The sequence below is a fragment of the Jaculus jaculus genome, chromosome 1 (genome assembly GCF_020740685.1).
Source record: "Jaculus jaculus isolate mJacJac1 chromosome 1, mJacJac1.mat.Y.cur, whole genome shotgun sequence".
Taxonomy (NCBI): Eukaryota; Metazoa; Chordata; class Mammalia; order Rodentia; family Dipodidae; genus Jaculus; species Jaculus jaculus.
Window position 1 is genome coordinate 313,794,244 of NC_059102.1, and position 5,648 is coordinate 313,799,891.

Here is a 5,648-nt window from a genome sequence, read left to right on the forward strand (position 1 = left end):
ACCATCACCAAGTGTTTATATCTCTTTTGTGACTTCCCTTAGTTCAGAATCAAGGGAAAGACAGTGCTTTTAAGCCTAAGAACAATTGTCAATTATCTATAACTAATGATGTGATTTCTGAGTTCGCATGGTCCTTGGATTCCCCTTCATTTGCTGATCAGTGTTTATTAACATTTTCACCAGAAGGTGGAGAGGTTGAGAAGTCCACAGCACCCTCAGTGAAAGTGATTTTCCTAAGCATTAATTAGTGTGGGAAACGAAAGCTATTGGAATGATTGCCCTGATCTCTCTTCCCATTTCCCTCTTCTTCTGCACCCCCCACCAAAAAAAATCATTTCATTATTCCATCTGGCAGTAGTTCTTTTCAATATTACACAAAACAACCTGGGTCCAAGATTGGAAAAATCTGCCAAAGGCTTCCATGCTGGCAAGATGAAGGCAGAGACAGAAGAGTTTCCCAGAAGCTCACAGATCAGTGCAGTGGTGAGCAACTAGAGACCCTGACTCAAAACAAGGTGGTAGGTGACGATCCACTCAGAAGTGAACGTGCTTGTATAAGCCTGACAACTTGCATTCAGAGCCTCAGAACCCATGTGAAGCTGGAGTGTGGTGTGAGTGTCTAATCCTAGGATGCTCCTGGTGAGAAGGGAGATGCAGACAGGAGAACCTTGAGCCTGGTGTATGCAGTGGTGAACAACAGGAGAGACCCTGCTTCAAACAAGGAAGAAAGGGACGACTGACACAGCACATTGTGTTCTGATCTCTATACCTACAACCGCACGCATGTTGTCATATTCACACACTAACACACATCATCCACACATACCTTGTGGGTATACAATAACAAACAGATCTAGCCTCCAAACAACTAAAACAAGCAAGCAAACAAACAAAGAAGGTGTGCGCCTTTTGTTAAAGTCCATCTTCTGGTTTCACAATTTTCTTCTTGGTTCCTGACACTTTAGACAGAAGAGTCTCATAAGCTCATTTTACACACATACACACACACACACACACGCACATATATATGTGTGTGTGTGTGTGTGTGTGTGTGTACCTGAGAGAATGACATACAAGGTTTTCTTTTTTCCTCCACATACATATGCACATATGTACACACACCTGTACATTTACATGCTCACATATATACAAACATGCATATACATGCAAGGCAGCACATAAAATGTGCAAAAACATGACATTTCCACTTCTACTGCCTTTATCTCCAAATAAAACTTAAAAAACATGATTTATAGCTTTTAAATTTGTATTAGTCAGGGTTCTCTAGAGGAACAGAATTACTAGAATGAATTATTTTAAAAAGGGAATTTATTGGATTAGCTTACAGTAGTCCAATAGCAGTTGCAGGCCCGAGAATCACCGAACCTGGTAGCTGCTCAGTCCACGTGGCTGGATGCCTCAGCAGTCCCGACCCGGCACTGCAGATGGCGCCGGAAAGCCTGGAGGCTTCCTGAGGAGCCGCTGGGTTTCGATCCACGTGCGTCTTCAGTTGAAGTTGGTCTTTAGTCCCTACTGGTCTTCAATCCACGCTAGAAGGTAGGGAGCAGCTCCGGCAGCCAAGTGGAAGGAAGGAAGGAAAAGGGAACTCTTCTACTTAGAGCTTCCTTATATCAAGTCCCTCTCTGAGCGGGGCCGCCCACTCTGGGGGAAGGGCTTACCCTGGGAGAAAGACCTCCTCCTTTAGTTGATCCTTCCTAGAAGCAGCCTGTGGATTACTAAACAGATCAAGTTGACAACACCTTAACTATCACAAAATTCTTTTATGTACATATTACTTTGTTTTAGCTTGATAGAAATGAGAGAAAAGGCAAACTAACCATGGGCATATTTCAGTTGCTTTCTCTTTCTCATGCCTTCAATGTATTCTTTTGGGCTTTTGATCCCAAAGTAGTTGAAGAGACATGCTTCTCTGAAGTTCTGTAGCAAGCTTTTGGGGAAGATAACTCTGAAGAGTAATATAAGTTTGTAAATTGGGAGCAATGACTTTACTTTGCATAAAAAGCTGTTTTTTTTTCATTCAAAAGGCATTCATATTGCAATAGCTCACCAAAAAGAAGTGCTCCATGAATGTAGTTTTCTTCTTTTTTCTAAATGATTTCTCCTTCTTGATCAAAAAATAGTCGGGCTGGAGAGGTGGCTGAGACATTAAGGTGCCTGCCTACTAAGCCTAAGGACTTAGGTTTGATTCCCTAGAACCCACATAAGCCAGATGCACAGGTGGTACATGCATCTGGAGTTCATTTGCAGTGGCTGGAGGCCATGGTGGGCTCATTATCTCTCCCCCCACTTTCTCTCTAATAAGTAAATGACTAAAAACAAATAAATAAAACATAATTAAACAAAAAAATATAAAAAATAGTCTTTTCTTTCCAAGTCGCCACATTCCTTCTCTGGATTAGCTGTCACAGTTTCTGCCTCCGTGAACCTGCCTAGTTCTAGGGCTGTTTGGCCCAGGAGAGGGATCCTGGGAGCAGGCCCAGTGTCCGACCCAGCAGCCAAGTCAACTGTTCCTCTTGCCTCCCCCTTTCAAGCCTGGAATAAAGGCCTCCCTTGTGCCTGCTTTTCTCTGTTTGGAATATTTCTATAGTGATTTGTAACTTGGCACTAGACCCCAGAATGGCTCATTTCTCTAGTATAACAGGAGAGGGAACCCATGCGTTCAACTCTCAGGCCCTCCCAGGTCTTGTGACTCATGAGCAGCTTGCCGTCCATTGAGATTTCAAATCCCAGCATTTGGAGACGATGGGATTTTGAGTCATGAGTGGCCTGCACTGTCTTTCCCAGCTGGGCCGTCACGATGAATCTCCTTCACCGCATGTGCATTGGTTACTTATCCAGTTGCTGTGACAAAATACCTGACAAAAGAAACTTCAAGAGCGAAGGAAGGGTTTGAGGGTTCAGCCCTTGGTGTCAGGGAAGGCATAGCTGCAGGAATGGCTCTAGCTGGAGCATCAGAATTGTGAGGAAGCTGGTCGCATTGCATCTTGCAATCAGGAAGCAGAGAGAAATGAATACTGGTGTTTGCCTGGCTTCCTATTTCCCCTTCTGCTTTTGTCTGAGACCCCAGTCTACATTCAGGGTGAGTCTTCCCTCTTCGGTTAAACCGCTCTAGCTGGGCATGGTAATGAATGCGTTTAATGTCAGCACTTGGGAGGCAGAGGTTGGAGGATCACCATGAGTTCAAAGCCAGCCTAAAAATACTTAGTGAATTCCAGGTCAACCTGGGCTAGAGTGAGACCCTACCTCAAAGCAAAACAAAACAACAATAACAAAAAGCCTCCCTGGAAACACCCTCACAGACATGCTTGGAGCTGTACCTCTCAGGTGATTCCAGACCCAGCAGAGTTGACAACGAGGGACCATCACAGCATATTACCACTGCCATCTGAAGCACAGTAGACCTAGGCAGGAAAAGAACTGTGATACACGTCCCTCAGATACCACAGAGGGGCTGGGCACTTGAGAAGCAGTTGGAGGTTTTAAGTATCCATAAATGATATCTGCTGGGTTTTGTGCTTGCCCCCAGCAGCTTTCACGCTGTTTGCTTAGTCCACTGGTCCCCTAAGCACAGCTGGATCTCTGCCTTGAATTTTCTCTCCTCCGCGCTGCCTGCGCTTACTTTTGAAAAGTCTTATTCATTTATAAAGGCCCCGATAAAAGGTTATCCCCTTTTGTGCACTCATCTTCATGGTGGAATTATTCACAATAGCCCAAAGGTAGAAGCGACCAAAGTGCCACTAACAGATGGCAGAGTAAACAAAACGCAAGTTTACATGCCAAATGAGATACTACCCAGCTTGAAGGGCAGGGATTCTGACACATGCAAGAGCTCAAATGAACGAGCACAATATGCTAAATGAAATCAGCCAGTCACAAAATATCAAACCCTGCAATTCCACTCCCATGAGATACATGGAGTCCTCCAATTCATGGAGACAGAGAGGATAATGGTGATTGCCAAGGTCTGTGGGCAGGGAAATGGGGAAGTGGGTGGGTATGCATGCTTACACATGAGTGGTTACTTATGCGCTGTGTGGTAGTTAAAATGAATGGTCCCCAACATATTCAGGATTTTATTACAGCTTGTAATTCAGATCTGCAGCCACCTGAATGGAGGAGGTGTCATTGGATAGATCTTGGGGTCCAGCCCTAAGGTGTGGGGGTGGATTTGAAATTCCAATCTAGATATGTAAGTGCCTACTTCTGCCTGGAGTTACTGAACTGCAATGTGTGGTGTGGCTTTTTTTCTTTTCTTTCCCTTTCTCTCTCTCTCTCTCTCTGGTCCTTTAAAAGGGGGCTACTTCTTTAGCCATTATCGAACTTCCCCTAAATCTGCAAGGTTCAATAAATATCCCTTCTTCCATAACCGTGCCTGGTCTGAAGGTTCATCTCAGGCAACCTGAAGCTGTCTGCTACACATTGTATGTGCATGTGTGTGGAGCCCAGAAGTGGACATTAGAAATCTTCCTCAATTGGTCTCTTCCTTGTTTGTTTTTTCTTTTGGTTTCCAAGGTAGGGTCTTGCTCTCTAGCCCAGCCTGACCTGGAATTTGCTATGTACTTTCAGGTCAGCCTCAAACACACAGTGATCCTCCTACCTTGGCTTCCCCAGTGCTGGGACTAAAGGTGTGCGCCACCACACCTGGCTTTTCCTTACTTTTTTTTTTTTTTTTTTGAGATAAGGCTTCTCACTGAACCTGGAACTCATTAATTCAGCTAGGCCAGAAGCAAGCCTCAGGGATCCTACTACCTCAGCCTCCCCAGCACTGGGATTACATGTGTATGCCACTGCATTTGGCTTTTGTCTGGATACTGGGGATTCAAACTCAGGTCCTCATGCTTGCAAGTGATCTTATCTTCCCATCCCTACTTTAGTTACTTTAATTTTTGACTTTTTTCTTTTTCAAGGTAGGGTCTTACTTTAGTCCAGGCTGACCTGGAACTCACTATGTAGTCTCAGGGTGGCCTCAAACTCACAGCAATCCACCTACCTCTGCCTCCCAAGTGCTGGGATTAAAGGCACCCGCCACACTCTTGGTTTTTGACTTTATTTTAAAGATTTATTTTATTTATTTATTAGAGCCAGAGAGGGAGAGAGAGAGAGAGAGAGAGAGAGAGAGAGAGAGAGAGAGAGAGAGAGAGAGAGAGAGAGAAAGTGAGAATGGATGTGCCAGGGCCTCCAGCCACTGCAAACAAACTCCAGACGCATGCACCACCTTGTGCATCTGGCTTATGAGGGACCTGGAGAAACGAACCTGAGTCCTACATCTTGGCAGGCATGCACCTTAACCATTAAACCATCTCTCCAGCCCTTGAATTCTTTTAAAAAATATGGAATACTTCACAAATTTGTGTCATCCTTACACAGGAGTCATGCTAATCTTCTCTGTATTTTTATTTTTTTCTTTTTTTTAATTTTTAAATTTTTATTAACATTTTCCATGATTATAAAAAAAGTCCCATGGTAATTCCCTCCCTCCCCACCCCCACACTTTCCTCTTTGAAATTACATTCTCCATCATATTACCTCCCCATTACAATCATTGTACTTACATATATACAATATCAACCTATTAAGTATCCTCCTCCCTTCCTTTCTCTTCCCTTTATGTCTCCTTTTTAACTTAC

General features: G+C 44.0%; 1 pseudogene; it reads right to left on the bottom strand.

Annotated features, from left to right (window-relative positions):
- Positions 1-5,345: 5,345 nt before the first annotated feature.
- Positions 5,346-5,425, bottom strand: LOC123458323 (annotated as a pseudogene).
- Between the last annotated feature and the right edge of the window lie 223 nt (positions 5,426-5,648).